Source organism: Coregonus lavaretus (assembly GCF_964263955.1).
Source record: "Coregonus lavaretus genome assembly, chromosome: 23".
Classification (NCBI taxonomy): Eukaryota; Metazoa; Chordata; class Actinopteri; order Salmoniformes; family Salmonidae; genus Coregonus; species Coregonus lavaretus.
In genome coordinates this window covers 31,325,949-31,342,696 of record NC_140010.1, presented here as the reverse complement: position 1 = coordinate 31,342,696, position 16,748 = coordinate 31,325,949, and the positions used below count along the sequence as shown (strand labels likewise).

The window sequence follows — 16,748 nt, the reverse complement described above, 5'->3', positions numbered from 1 at the left end:
TGCTGCCTTGTGGGAAAAATTGGTATCACGTTACATGATGTCATCATTCTTCATTTCATAGCCATAACATCAAAGACAGTACGTGATAACGTTTTGTTCTACCAGAAAACATTATGGTTTTACTTTTAATGGTTCTACCTTGTACACATACGGTAAGAAAGCAGTGAATGTGTTTAGCTAGCTAGCTAGCCAACTACCTAACCAACTAGAAATCTGGATTATTGAATGGATCCCACTGATTGAGACATGGAGGGCATGGTTTAGCCTTTTCTTTTCATACTGGTAAATTAGCTAGCCTGATTAAGCAAAATAGTATAGTGTCTTGCTTAGTCAGACTATGGCTAAGGTTAGCCAGGCCAGCTCTGATAAACAATATGGGCTTGAATTTCTGGTTCCTAAACCCCAATCTAATGAGTGTGTAGTCTATTATAATTTCAATTTCAAGTCTATCTGTATTTATGAGCTTTGAAATAAGAAAATTATTAACTATGTAGTTAAATTATTCTACTTTGTCTTTCCCTCGTGTGTGTGTGTGTCTGTATTTCTTTCAGGCTGCTGTGGAGTGAGCCAGTGGGTAATGGATGGAGCAGGAGGAAGTGCCGGACACAATTGGTCAGGCCAGACACTCTTTGGATGCATCAATAAGAGGTTGGTGTCTGAATTTCACTATTATAACTTCTCTCATAGAATGTCATCCATTGACCACTACATGTGATATCATGCCTTCAAATGATGGTATGATTATTATTTTCTCATACATAATTGTGTTCCTTGACTATTATATATTTGCATATGAACTGATATTGCTCACCTTAACCCTATTTCGTTGTTGATACATTTTAGAGAGGAAGATTAAGACGGTTGGACAGAACCTTCAGAGACTGTAGAGGGGAATGACTCCCCGTTCAATGGAACAGACGCATCACAGCCCAGAGTAAGGGGTTCCTCCTGTCTCTTCACTGAGGTTTCAGAGTCAAGTGAGGAGGATGAAGATGCCCTTTCCTCTGAGACAAAACCATAGAGAACAGAGCTTCAAAAAATAGAAAAATCATCTCCAGCCCTAAAGCAGCACAGAAAATGGGGCAAAAGAAGGCCACGCCTCTCTCCATCCACTCCACCCTGGACACCCATCCCTGCCAAATCCAGGAAGAACGCTCATCCAGCCACACCTCTTAACAGTGGGTCAGCGAGGAGGTGGAGGACTGAGGATGAACCAGAACAAGAGCCTAAACCGTTCCGCTTCGAACCAGCCAGGACTCCAGGACCCCAGCTAGACACTTCAAAGAACTACACCCCTCTAGAGCTCTTCCAGCTGTTCTTCAGTAATGACATTGTTGATACTCTCCGCTCAAACACAAACAAGAATGCCAAGAGAAGACAGGAACAGGGATTTAAAGAAACATGGAGACCTGTATCCATGGAGGAAATGTACAAATACCTCAAGATTTCGGGCCAATCACCTATTCACTGCACTTGAGTGACCCAGCAGAGGATGAGGAAAAGGCCAAGAAGAAGGGGACTGCAGGGTACGATCGGCTCATGAGAATCAAACCTCTCAAAGACCAGCTATTGGAGACATGCAGGGACTTCTCCTATTCCAGAACCTTTCCATTGATGAGCGCATGGTGCGCTCCAAGGCCCACCAAAGCCTCAAACAATACATGAAATCCAAGCGCTACAGGTATGGATTCAAGGTCTATGTTTTAGCTGATTCACGAAATGGCTACACCTGTGACTTCAATGTATTTATAGGCAAGAACCCATCTGCTACAGGAAAAGGGGAGTGCTATGACGCTGTCATGATCCTGTTGAATGTCCCTCACTTGGGCACAGGGTACCACATTTACCTTTGATAGCTATTTCACCAGCGCAACTCTCTTCCGTGACCTGTACAAGAAGAAATTGGGAGCATGTGGAACCATACGTGAAAACCATGTGGGCCTCTCTGGCATCCAAGAGAACAGCATGCCTCCCAGAGCAAAGAGAGGGACCATCCGCTGGCTTCGTGGCTGGGAGCTGCTCTTCAAGTAGATGGACGCATGACCAGTCACCATGTGCTGACATTGCACTGAAAGGGGATGTTCAGGAGGAGAGGGGGGAGGAGCAGGAGGAACAACAGAGTAAACAGCGAGTGGAAAAGCAGGGTGAAGAAGAGGAGGTGGAAATGGGTTCATTGTGCTGTCCTGTGCCCACTAATGATCCCATCACTGTTGAGACAAGGGATAAAGCTAGTGAGGGCAGGATAGTCTGTCATTTGTGCAAGAAAAATAGCATTTGGCAGTGCGAGTCCCGCAAGGTGGCACTCTGCATTATACCAGATTGGAACTGATTCAGAATATGGCATGTGAATAAAGACAATGAAGACAAGTTAATAATTTATTTTCGTTCCATGGGTGAGGCCTACAGGATTTCTGAATTGGTGGGATGTATAGGGAATTGTTGTACCTATATACTGTATTGTTGCACATGTAGCTAACACATTCAAACGTATTTGTGTTCGCCACAAATGTTTTCTTAGGGTAGCCAACATTCTGAATAGATTTGTGTGGCGAAAACATGTCTTAGGGGAGAGTGGGGTAAGTTTAGCCACCCTTGTTTCTAGGAAACCACACACAAAATTAATAATTTGACCAAATATTTAGGAAGAGGTCGTTATTTCATGGAGTCTGTGAAGGAAGAAACCACATGGAAAAGTGGTAAGCAAGTTATATCCAAAAAACGTATTTTCACCAAGTCAAAGGAATGTATTGTGGTAAAGGTTTCATGATGCTTGTATCTGAACCAAAGTAGATCATTTTAATATTGTTCTATACATCAGTTGGGGGTCTTTATAAGCTTCAATATGAGGTCCTAAACCTAGAATGAAAGTGCATCCTTGTAGCTGTGTGGGCTAATATAGTCAAAATGTTTGCCTTGGGGTAAATTGAGCCAATGGCAAGTTGAGCAAATGTAAGTGTTTTCTTCCCAGGCGTAGTGATGCAAGGCATTATCGCTGGGATATGAGGTAACAACAGGGCCTAGCCTATGTTAATAGTGTTTTAAGTGTTTGTACTAAGCCTATGTTTAAAATATGCTTAAAATTATTAAAAGACAAAAAGCGATTGTGATTGTTGAATTGTGTTTGGGAAATAAAGATAGACGTGGTTTTAAAAAGGTAGTGGTAATATTTCATTCAAATCAGAAATATCCATGGTAAGTTGTGCCAAGAGACCACTTTTTTTGGAGAAAGAAGCTATGTTTTCAAAACTGTAATGTTTACATGAATTCAGATTATTTCCAGGGATACACAACATCCTGAAATATATGTAGACATTTTTGTTAGGATGAATACTCTATTGCCCTTGACGGAATCATTTTGCTGTTTTGAAAATTACCAACTTTTTATTTAGCATTTTGGAACTTTTATCTCATAATTCTGAAAATATTGTTGTTCATCACTATGCCTTGGGATTGCCATTTTGGACACATCTCAGTTTGCCTGCTTTGGTTACCAGGGTTAATTCACAAAAAAATCTATAACATTATTTTCATTTTATTTCATTGTTTCATTAAATTACACTTTGAAATGTATGCAACAAATTTAACTGTCTCTTTTTTAAGTGTCTTGTTTTGAAATGGATTATCTTTTGTCTCCAATAATGTACCATATTATGAGGGAATAGTATCTGATAGGAACAGTATATAATTGATTCTGTTTGGATTTTCAGGCAAATTATGATTTTACTTCCAAAAGATTTATTAGGAAATAACTTTCATATGAGCATTCTGGGGCTGGACCTTTCACAGTTGGATCATGTATAACCTGCAAAAATGATGAGATAAATTAGCATATTGGTAATGTGAACATTATGGCACCATTACATTTTTGCTTTTGGGAAATTCACATAAATGACTGTTGTCACCAGTAGTTCAGCTCATATTCAGCTCCCCTCTAGCTCTATTCTTTACCATTTTTGCAACTTCTGCCATTTGGTTATTTTCTTGGTCCGCAGAGGTGCAGTGGACTTCTGTACAGTAGCAGGCCCTACTCTGCCCTCCTGGCCCTGAGTCTCCTCCCTCTGGTAGCCCATGTCCCAACGTCCCATCATCTCCACCCTGGTATGGCTTCCAGGGTACTGGGACTGGATTCCTGGATTGGCAGCAATGAACTCCTTGATCTTCTGGTCTGCCTCTAGATTCAGGTCTATCAGTCTATTGAGCCTGGCCTGTTCCTTCTTCTGAAGAATTGTATTTATCTTCTCGGCCCTCGCCTTCTCCCACTCCTTCCAGCGCTTCTCCAGCCTCTGTCTTCTCTCCTCCTTTTTTACGAGTTCCCGCCTTATGATCTTCTGTAGGTCCCATTGGCGAAGGATGGCGTTTCCGTAAATTGCATAATCATCACATACTAAACTCTGGATGTTAAAGGTTGTGTTGATTCTCTTGCGATAATCTTCTTTGACTCTTGTATTGATCCAATTGATTATCCTCCTCTTGCTCCTCGCCTCGTTGGGGTCTGTCTCCTCCTTGTCATAATTGTACCAGAGACATTTGTATCCGTCCCTGCAGAGTTCGCAGTCGCAGGGCCCGTACGTTAAAAGGTATTCCACCTCTTCATCACCATCAGCCTCAGCTGCTTCATCAGGCAGTGAGTTGTCCTCATGTCTACCCTGGCTGTTGTACTTGTTCTCCAACTCCTTGTACCAGAGCCCATTTCTCTGTACCCTCTTCAGCGTGTTCTTTTTTCTGTCTCTCTTCTCCTCACACTCTTGCCAGCGTCTTTCCAGCCTCCGTCTGGTTTGCTCACCCTTGAGGAGTTTTGACCTCTTTTCTCTCTCTCGCTGGGCACGGCTGCAAATCACTACACCGTTTATGTACAACTGATCACTTTGAGTCTCCTCCCTCCAGTATGTTCTTGCAATCTTTCTCTCATTTCTCTCTTTGACTTTTTTGTTCACCCAGCCAATCACTTTCCCTGTCACGCTGTCCACTTTGGTAGTTCTCTCATCTGACTCGTTACTGTTTGAGGAACAGGTTCCTCCCTCCATATCCCCATTAGTCGTACCATTGGCAACGTTCATAGGTGGTGCGCTGTCCTCTTTACTAATATTACTAGAGCCTGATAAGATTTCCTCATCATTGTGTCTGTAACATTTCTCGATGGCCTCGGCCTGGCCTCTACGCCTGGCCTCCTCAGCCTCCTTTTGAAGCTTATGCTGGGCTTCCTCCAGATCTGAGGAACGCATAATGTTATTGTTGCCCATGAGAGTCAACTCTTCATCCTCACACTCCTCATCCTCAATGTCCGGCAGCTCCATGTTTGTCTTGTCAGCCCTGGGCCTCGGTGCTGGATCAGCATTGGGCTCGAGTCCATATTCAGGTGTCAGTTCTGGTTTTGGCCTGGGCTTGCACTCGATGACCCTGACATTTAGCACAGGGACAGCAGGCTCACACTTTCTCGGGATCCTCCCTTTGTCCTGTTGCACACTCTCCATATCTGTGTTCCCCCTTGTCTTCTGTCCTATTTTTCTTTCATATTTTTCTGCCTTTGTCTTATCCTCTTGTACCCTGAAATTCTCTATCTCTTTCAGTCTCTCCTTTGTTCCCTTCTCCTGTTGCCTCCTGTCCATCTCTGCCTCCTGCCTGTCTTGTTGGCACAAAACAGGGATGTATGGAGGTGATCAATCTGAAGAAGACTAAACACAGCTGTGTCTCTTCTTGGGAACTCCTTATTTATGATGTCATTCCATTCCATTCTATCATTCATACCATTGTCATAATCCAAACCTTTTTTGTGATGTCAGTGTTAAATCATTTGTCTCAAAAGGCACAGATGATTCTGAAGCAGCAATTCTTTTCCTGATTAACTGATATTGTGTCTTTGGAAAGGGTATAAAACTAGGCTCATCAATATGAAATAGCCTACTACTAATTTTTTATTTATTTATTTTTTATTTCACCTTTATTTAACCAGGTAAGCCAGTTGAGAACAGGTTCTCATTTACAACTGCGACCTGGCCAAGATAAAGCAAAGCAGTGCAATAAAAACAACACAGAGTTACATATGGGGTAAAAAAACATGAAGTCGAAAATACAACAGAAAATATATATACAGTGTGTGCAAATGTAATCTTGGTTACCCAGAATAAAAATTCTCGCAAAGTTGTCACTTCCCGTTTAATTTCTGGGGGAATGTGTTGTGAAATTGTGTTTTCCGTTGTGTAAAGGAAGTGAGAATTTCCGCCCGTGAAGCCCATAGACTTCCAGAAACTGGCCTCTCTAGATTACTAGCAGATATGGTTTTGAAATAGTGTTATTATTAGTGGTTTACTGACGCCTGCTGTTGCTGAAGTGCGAAACAAATTATTTAATTTTGGTCCATTCATTGTGCAGAGGGACTCGTTGTTGTGTCTGGACTGGACGCACTGGAGATAAGGAAAATGGCGTCCCTTGAGAGGGCAAGAACAAGATGTATGTCAGGAGAAGTGCAGTATTATCATAAGGAGACGTATACTTGGAATACAGAGGAGGAATGGAGGGGAAAAGGGAGGCAGAGGAGGTCGAAGAGAGAGAGAGGGAGGAAGAGGGTGAGCTTGAATCTGGAAAAAATGTAGGGAAAAAGGGAGATGGTTTATTAAAGAAGATTGGTAGAAAGTGTAAGCAGAGTGAGCTGTACGTCAGATTGAAGACAAGAGAAATGGAAGTGAGTGAGGGCGAAGTATCGGAGGCGGTAGGTGTGGTGAAGTTCTCGGAGCCCGAAGCTTGCACCGAGGGTCAGGATAAAGATAAGTCTGTGACGATAGGAGTGATTATTTCTTTTTAAAGTGGACACTTGCCTTTTGGATGATCCGTTTGTGGTTTCAAGGTGGGTGAAGAGTTGGGTGCTGTGGAATCAGTGAAGGTAACCAGAAGTGGTCTGGTGATAATTGTTTGAGTTTCTGCTGGTCAGAGGGAGCAGACGCTCTGCGTTAAATGAATGGGGACAGGAGATGTGAATTGTTTTGCTCTCAAGAAAAGGGCACCATTGAAAGGAGTGATTACTGGGGTAGCAGTAAAAAAAACAACTGAAGGGGAAGATTCCCGGTGTTTATGATACTCGTCGTTTGGTGCGACGCAGACAGGGTGGCGTGAGTGGTGAAACAGAATAGTCATTGTCTGTTCTGTTGAGTTTTGATCTTGAATCTCTTCCCGACAAAGTGATGTTAGGATATATAAGTTATCCTGTACGAGCTTTTGTGCCGAATAGCTTACGTTGTTACAGGTGTCAAGCTTATGGGCATGTGGCAGCAGTGTGTAGGAAGGAGGTTCCTAGGTGTGAGAAGTGTGCAGAAGGGCATGAGAAAAGGAATGTGTAGCATTGGGGAAAGTAGTGGTATGTGTTAATTGTAGGGGTGCCCATGGGGCTGGGGATACATTTTTTGTATATTTATTTTGTATATATATATTTTTAATTATTCTATGTAATTTTAAATGTTATACCCACATGGTAGTTATTAATTTTAATGTTTTTATAACCTGCAGGAATATTCTTGACTTGTATTTCAAGACCCTGTCCTGAAATCACGTACAGTGGAGAGAACAATCATTTGATAAACTGACGATTTTGCAGGTTTTCCTACTTACAAAGCATGTAGCGGTCTGTAATTTTTTATCATAGGTACACTTCAACTGTGAGAGACGGAATCTAAAACAAAAATCCAGAATTAAGTAATTAATTTGCATTTTATTGCATGACATGAGTATTTGATCACCTACCAACCAGTAAGAATTCCGGCTCTCACAGACATGTTAGTTTTTCTTTAAGAAGCCCTCCTGTTCTCCACTCATTACCTGTATTAACTGCACCTGTTTGAACTCGTTACCTGTATAAAAGACACCTGTCCACACACTCAATCAAACAGACTCCAATCTCTCCACAATGGCCAAGACCAGAGAGCTGTGTAAGGACATCAGAGATAAAATTGTAGACCTGCACAAGGCTGGGATGGGCTACAGGACAATAGGCAAGCAGCTTGGTGAGAAGGCAACAACTGTTGGCGCAATTATTAGAAAATGGAAGACGTTCAAGATGACGGTCAATCACCCTCGGTCTGGAGCTCCATGGAAGATCTCACCTCGTGGGGCATCAATGATCATGAGGAAGGTGAGGGATCAGCCCAGAACTACACAGCAGGACCTGGTCAAAGACCTGAAGAGAGCTGCGACCACAGTCTCAAAGAAAACCATTAGTAACACACTACGCCGTCATGGATTAAAATCCTGCAGTGCACGCAAGGTCCCGTTGCTCAAGCCAGCGCATGTCCAGGCCCGTCTGAAGTTTGCCAATGACCATCTGGATGATCCAGAGGAGGAATGGGAGAAGGTCATGTGGTCTGATGAGACAGAAATATAGCTTTTTGGTCTAAACTCCACTCGCCGTGTTTGGAGGAAGAAGAAGGATGAGTACAACCCCAAGAACACCATCCCAACCGTGAAGCATGGAGGTGGAAACATAATTCTTTGGGGATGCTTTCTGCAAAGGGGACAGGACAACTGCACCGTATTGAGGGAAAGATGGATGGGGCCATGTATCGCAAGATCTTGGCGAACAACCTCCTTCCCTCAGTAAGAGCATTGAAGATGGGTCGTGGCTGGGTCTTCCAGCATGACAACGACCCAAAACACACAGCCAGGGAAACTAAGGAGTGGCTCCGTAAGAAGCATCTCAAGGTCCTGGAGTGGCCTAGCCAGTCTCCAGACCTGAACCCAATAGAAAATCTTTGGAGGGAGCTGAAAGTCCGAATTGCCCAGCGACAGCCCCGAAACCTGAAGGATCTGGAGAAGGTCTGTATGGAGGAGTGGGCCAAAATCCCTGCTGCAGTGTGTGCAAACCTGGTCAAGACCTACAGGAAACGTATGATCTCTGTAATTGCAAACAAAGGTTTCTGTACCAAATATTAAGTTCTGCTTTTCTGATGTATCAAATACTTATGTCATGCAATAAAATGCAAATGAATTACTTAAAAATCATACAATGTGATTTTCTGGATTTTTGTTTTAGATTCCGTCTCTCACAGTTGAAGTGTACCTATGATAAAAAATTACAGACTTCTACATACATTGTAAGTAGGAAAACCTGCAAAATCGGCAGTATATCAAATACTTGTTCTCCCCACTGTAGCTCATGCATTTACATCTTACGATCATAACCCATGGCATATTTCTTCAGGACTTTGTCCTGGTATCTCTATAGTACCTCAGGATCTTATTCTGGATTCGCTTTCTTCAGGACTCTGTCCTGGTATCTCCAACACGTGACCTATTCCTAGAACGGGATTTTCTACAATTACTTAGAACATGATTTTTAAAGTTCCCAGAACTTTCCCCAATTTGGAGGTTGTGTTTTAAGAAAATCAGTCTCACCCTTAACTCTGCATGTTCGGAATGGCGTTCACTGACGCTCCCTGCAGTCCGAGGCGGGTCCCTTTCTGCTCCGAGTGTGGGGCTCCCTGAGCCACGTCTAACGCAGCTCCTGCGCGCAGTTAACCTCAGTCTCCTCATCGCCAATTGTGGTGGTAATTCTAACCAAAGAGAGAGAGACTGTATTCTTCAAAACAACTTTATTATAAGATTTGCAAAAATGAAGCAATCATCCATCACTGAATAGTTCAGAATTGAAAAGCTTAATGAACAGAGCTCCTTTTATAGAAAGTACATCCTTTTATCTTTGTGTCAATTAGCAGATGTGCAGAAACAGGCCCTGTGAACAGAGTTGTAAATGCCCCTCCCTATTTTACTGCAAGTAGGCTGTTCTGTTTTGATATTATTTAGCTGATTTCATTAGTTAGCTTAGTTACTGACTGACTAGACTAATTCTTATTCATGTTGCATTTCAGGTGGAGAGGGAGTTGGATCACAGAAAGCAGCTTGCTGCAGACAGACCAGGGCCCGTATTCACAAAGCATCTCAGAGTAGCAGTACTGATTTAGGATCAGTTTTGCCTTTTTATGTCACAATGAATATGATTACATTGACAAGGGGGAGCTGGTCCTAGATCACTATTCCTACTCTGAAGATTCTTTGTGAATACAGGCCCTGGAATAAAGCTGTTTCCCCAATACCTTGCACAGCATTCGTTTCACCACGGGACCTTAGAGGTATTCCAGTCAATGCTTATGAACTGAATATAAGTGAATTTCCATATATCAATGACCCTAACAAATGGGTTGAATTGTTCAGCAACATGTGCAGTGAATGCTAACACAGCTTTGGTGATGAAAGGTACACAATGCATTTATTGTCATCTGCCGTGAAATGGGCCTGGATGGTGACATATCTTCAAGCATACTGACTGAAGACTGGGGCCTTCAGGGCTACTGGAAGCAAGGGCCTTACTTGGGAGCACAGCAACAATCTCTCTCACAGCCATTCTGTCAACATATATTGTATGTAACCACTCAAATTCATACGAAGTACTACGGGCAGAAGCAGTGACTTATATTAAACTTTGTCCATTTGACCCATTCTTCAATCTTGACTGGGATATGCAGTAAATTTTAGGTGACACGCCCGTCTAATGAATAAAAAGGTAGTCACCCTGGACATGAGACACTGATTTTAGACCTTTTGAATCATAAGTGCTGTCTTGATGTTGAAGTTACCACAGAAGTAAAACATAAAAACTAAAGACCAACATGCCAAACATGCTTTGTCAAAGTTATTGTTCGTAATCTAACAATTAGAAAAATGTAAATGAGTTTTTTTATACAAAACCTTATTGCATTTGGTCATCCCCAAAATGTAACCATTAAAAGGGTTAGTTAGTTGCATCCTTCCTCAGGAAACTCTGCGGATAGCTGACAACAGGGTGTCAGGTTTTTTGATGTGCTGCTATAGAGTTCCATAGCCCAGAAGACTCACCTGGGGATAGGGGGATGGACACCACAGGAGGTTGGTGGCACCTTAATTGGGGAGAACGGGCTCATGGGAATGACGAGCGGAATCAGTGGAATTGGATCAAATACATCAAACAAATGGTTTCCAGGTGTTTGATGCCATTCCATTTGCTCTGTTCTGTCCATTATTAGGAGCCATTTTTCCCCTCAGCAGCCTCCACTGATGGACACGTGTTCGTTTTTATAAAAGCCTACGTCAGGTGGTGTGTTGCGTTGTGTTCTGGCGCCTTAAAAGAGGAGTCGTGCTGAGGGTCTGAGGATTGGCTTTATTGAAAGCTCTGGATCACAGGGCAAAAGGAAAGGGGACATCAGGGCTGGATGTCGTGCAGGCTATATATTTGCTGTGCCTCCCCTCGTTAAGATGGAAACGTCTCTCTTCAGCAGCTATAGCTCCATTTCCTCCCACGCACGTACTGAACATCTGTCTGAACCATCTCCCCTAAAGCATGGAGGCTCTTTGACGTCAGACTGCAACACTAGCTTGACCCCTGTGAGATTTAACTCTGTAGGTCCCTGCTCTGCTCTGCTCTCTGTTGACACACTCTCTGCTGTATCACTGTCCCCAACAAGTTTACCCATGTCACACAGCTTGACTGTAATTGACTGACCAATCTGATTGGCCGACTGTGTGATGAGACTACCTAGGCTCATATGAGTGGAGTATTAGTACTCTTGATATTGTTGAAATAGTATCATGCAATGTAAAGGAAAACAATAAGATCATGACTTACTGATACAGAGTGCTACATGTTCCTGTACTTTGCAGTTAACATTTCATTGAGAAGGTTTTGGGGAAAGTATTTCTGTCAACCCACAAGACGGTTATCACGTCAACCGGCTACACACAGAGTGATAGACAAATGTTCGCACCACACAGACAGATCGGCAATAGTGCTGGAAATTAATTGGCAGATGGAGGGACGGTTTCCTGGATACAGATTAAGCCAAGTCCTGTATTTAAACGTGCTGTCAATGGAAAATGTTTTTTAGGCTAGGATTAGGCTTAATCTATCTGGGAAACCGGCCCATTGTGTTAGGTTGGCTTTTTTAGTGGCTAACCAGGTGTGGGATAATGTCAATGTTATGTTGATTAGATAGTAGCTGGGAGCTTGCAGTTTCTGATACTTGTGAGATTTGTTTATGACAGTTTGGGGTGGAACACGTGAAAATTGCATGTACTTTCAGAATTATTTGGCGAGCTACTCATTGATGGGCTGCGAGTTACTGGTAGCTTGCGATCGACCTGTTGGAGACCCCTGCTGTAGACAGTCCGGTGCCTTATTGTCAAAAAGCAACCCACTTGTTATACAGCCACCTGGTGCAGCCATTGCTCAGTGTTCCAAAGCTGTTCACTGGCACAGCAGCATCGATTTTATCTCAAATGTCCAATTTTTAATAAAATAACAGTGACATATTTATACATATATGCACTACACATTATTGTTTGGGGGTGTTAATGTAAAACATGGCATTAATGAAAATATAAATGTTGAACGAACAGTCCGTCTTTAGTGTTTCCCAGGTAGTACAGTAACTACTGCACACACGGCTTGAAATCACCACCCCAAATGAAGCACCACCTTCACCTAATCCTGATTCGTCCAAATAAGCAATTAAGAAAACCCCAAACCAGGAACTACTGCTGTTGAAACTGTGGGATGCTATGCAAGCAATATCGGAAGAAGAGGAATATTGGGACAGGGACACAGAAAGGTGAATTTCTATGGAGGGAGAAAAAGAGGAAGAAGAGGTGAAGAGAATGAGGAAAGCAGAGGTTGGAGTTGAATTTGAGGAAGATGGCGATAAAAAATGGAGATGGGTTGTCGAAGAAGATTGGTGTCAATTGCAAACAGAGCGAGCCGTGCACCAGACTTGGTTCTGGAGGTGAAATGGAAGTGAATGAATGCGAGTTAAGTGAGGTGGAAGGTGTGCTGAAGAGTTTGGAGTTTGAGCCTGGCATCGATAAAGAAGAATCTGCTCCAGTAGGAGTGACATTTTTGGAGAAAGTGGATCCTTGCCTTCTGGCAGATCCATTTTTAGTTTCAGTGTGGGTGGGAAAGGAGTTGGGTGCAGTTGAATAACAACCTGGGGAATAGTTACATGGGAGAGGAGGAGGGATGAATGAGCCAATTGGAAGCTGGGGAGATTATGTGTCCATGATGGTATGATTGCCAGATTGGGAATTTAGCCAGGACACCAGGGTTAACACCCCTACAATAAGTGCCATGTGATCTTTAGTCACCATAGAAAGTCTGGACACCCCTTTTAACGCTCCAGCCAAAGGACTGCACCCGACACAGGGCAATGTCCCCAATCACTGCCCTGGGATATTTATTTTTTTTTAGACCAGAGGAAAGAGTGCCTCCTACTGGCCATCCAACACCACTTCCAGCAGCATCTTGTCTCCCATCCAGGGACTGACCAGGACCAACCCTGCTTAGCTTCAGATGCAATCCAGCAGTGGGATGCAGGGTGGTACGCTGTTGTAGTCCTTTGTGTTTCTTCTGCCAGAGGGAGCTGTGTCATGCAACTTGTTTCTTGCTTCGCGCTTCGGAATAGGGCACCATTGAAAGGAGTGATTTCTGGGAGGTGGAGCAATTGAAGTTGAAGATGCCTGCCGTTTGGTGCGACGCAGACTCTGTGGTGAGCGTGGTGAAACAGGAGTTACTGTCAGTCCTTTTGAGTTTTCCCATATGGAAAAAAAAATACATTTAAATATATTTAACTTAAAATGTATTTCAAATGTATTTAAAATACTGTACATTTGCTCAAATGCATGTAATGCCTTGAAATATATTCCAGGGATGCATGTAAATACATGTGCATCTATGCTCAATTGCATATTCCTGACAATGTATTCCAGAAATGCATGTAAGTACATGGCTATGACATATCGTCTACAAGGTGGCCAGGTGGTTAATATTATTTACATTTACATTTTAGTCATTTAGCAGACGCTCTTATCCAGAACGACTTACAGTTAGTGAATACATATTTTTTTTATACTGGCCCCCCGTGGGAATCGAACCCACAACCTTGGCGTTGCAAACGCCATGCTCTATCAACTGAGCTACATCCCTGCCGGCCATTCCCTCCCCTACCCTGGACGACGCTGGGCCAATTGTGCGCCGCCCATGAGTCTCCCGGTCGCGGCCGGCGGCCGGCGGCGACAGAGCCTGGATATTATAACACAACAATGTAATTACACACAAAGGAAAAACAAGAATCCATTTCAAATTTCAAACAATTTATTTGACAAGGTTCACATTTTGTCACACCCTGGCTCTGGGACTCTATATGTTGAGCCAGGGTGTGGATAGTCTATATGTTGTATTTCTATGTTTGCCTGAGTGACTCCCAATCAGAGGCAACGAGTGTCAGCTGTTGGCTGGTTGTCTCTGATTGGGAGCCATATTTAAACTGTCTGTTTTTTCCTTTGTGTTTGTGGGTTTTTGTTCCGTGTTGGTCATTGTTACCAAGGACGTTACGAGTCATTTATTGTTTTGTTTCGTGCTTTATTAAATAAAGTAACATGTTCGTTCATCACGCTGCGCATTGGTCTACTTGTCTCCCTGACGATCGTGACACATTTAATAAGCATTTAATTTCACACATCAATTAAATTTGTTTTATTAAAGTTAATAAAAATTCCATATTCTATACATTCATGTTCTCGTCTCATGACATATTCCATGTACTTATTCCATGGTAGCTAGCTTCTTTTTTGTCGAGTATCACTTGACCATCTCACATGTACTTACACTTGTTCCTTCACAAGACATAATATTATTCCATGTTCATATTCCATGCTAGATACAGTGGCTTCTTTTTTACTTCAATGTCAATGTTTTATTTTTTTTAAGTTAAACAATTCATATTTCATACATTTATGTTCTTGTCTCATGACATATTCTATGTACAGTGCATCTGGAAAGTATTCAGACCACTTGACTTTTTCCACATTTTGTTACGTTACAGCCTTATCCTAAAATTTATTAAATAGTTTTTTTCTTTCATCAATCTACACACATTACCCCATCATGACAAAGCAAAAACTGGTTTTTAGAAATTGTAATAAAAATAACAATAAATATTACATTTACATAAGTATTCAGACCCTTTACTCAGTACTTTTAGCAGTGATTACAGCCTCGAGTCTTCTTGGGTATGATGCTACAAGTATGGCACACCTGTCTGATGAAACCAAGATTGAACTCTTTGGACTGAATGCCAAGCGTCATGTCTGGAGGAAACCTGGCACCATCTCTATGGTGAAGCATGGTGGTGACAGCATCATGCTGTGGGGGTGTTTTTGAGCGGCAGGGACTGTGAGACTAGTCAGGATTGAGGGAAAGATGAAAGGAGCAAAGGACAGCGAGATCCTTGATGAAAACCTGCTCCAGAGCGCTCAGGGACCTCAGACTGGGGCGAAGGTTCACCTTCCAACAGGACAACGACACTAAGCACACAGCCAAGACAACGCAGGAGTGGCTTCGGGACAATTCTCTGAATGTCCTTGTGTGGCCCAGCCAGATCCAGGACTTGAATCCGATCTAACATCTTTTGGAGAGACCTGAAAATAGATGTGCAGCAACACTCCCCATCCAACCTGACAGAGCTTGAGAGGATCTGCAGAGAAGAATGGGAAAAACTCCCCAAACACAGGTGTGCCAAGCTTGTAGCGTCATACCCAAGAATACTCAAGGCTGTAATCAATGCCAAAGGTGCTTCAACAAAGTACTGAGTAAAGGGTCTCAATACTTATGTAAATGTGATATTTCAGTTTTTTATTTTTAATACATTTGCAAATATTTATAGAAACCTGTTTTTGCTTTGTCATTATGGGGTATTGTGTGTAGATTGATGAGGGGAAAAAACAATTAATCAATTTTAGAATAAGGCTGTAACGTAACAAAATGTGGAAAAAGTCAAGGGGTCTGAATACTTTTCAAATGCACTGTAGCTAACCTTAATTTCAATCAACAATCATCATAATTGTTACTAACAATAATTACTAATTTACTAATTGAGTTGAGTTTTACGCAATAAAATCATGATAGGATATATCAGTTATCCTGTTAGAGCTTTTGTGCTGAATCCACGGCGCTGTTTCAGCTGCAACGTTTATGGTCATGTTGCAGCAGTGTGTAGCTAGTAAGCCTGCATGGCCAAGCACGACTCCAACACCATCATTAAGTTTGCCGACGACACAACAGTGGTAGGCCTGATCACCGACAACGATGAGACAGCCTATAGGAAGGAGGTCAGAGACCTGGCCGTGTGGTGCCAGGATAACAACCTCTCCCTCAACGTGATCAAGACAAAGGAGATGATTGTGGACTACAGGACAAGGAGGACCGAGCATGCCCCCATTCTCATCGATGGGGCTGTAGTGGAGCAGTTTGAGAGCTTCAAGTTCCTTGGTGTCCACATCATCAACAAACTATCATGGTCCAAACACACCAAGACAGTCGTGAAGAGGGCACAACAAAGCCTATTCCCCCGCAGGAGACTGAAAAGATTTGGCATGGGTCGTCAGATCCGCAAAGCAGCTGCACCATCAAGAGCATCCTGACTGGTTGCATCACCACCTGGTATGGATACTACTCGGCCTCTGACCGCAAGGCACTACAGAGGGTAGTATGTACAGCCCAGTACATCACTGGGGCCAAGCTTCCTGCCATCCAGGACCTCTATACCAGGTGGTGTCAGAGGAAGGCCCTACAAATTGCCAAAGACTCCAGCCACCCTAGTCATAGACTGTTCTCTCTGCTACCGCACGGCAAGCGGTACCAAGTCTAGGTCCAAAAGGCTACTTAACACCTTGACTAACCTGTG

General features: G+C 42.8%; 1 long non-coding RNA gene across 1 annotated transcript; it reads left to right on the top strand.

The window, feature by feature from the left end:
• Positions 1–9: 9 nt before the first annotated feature.
• Positions 10–3,573, top strand: LOC311098605. The gene is made up of 3 exons (XR_014609649.1): positions 10–152; positions 552–648; positions 844–3,573. It is a non-coding gene; the product is annotated as an uncharacterized lncRNA (long non-coding RNA).
• Positions 3,574–16,748: the final 13,175 nt, after the last annotated feature.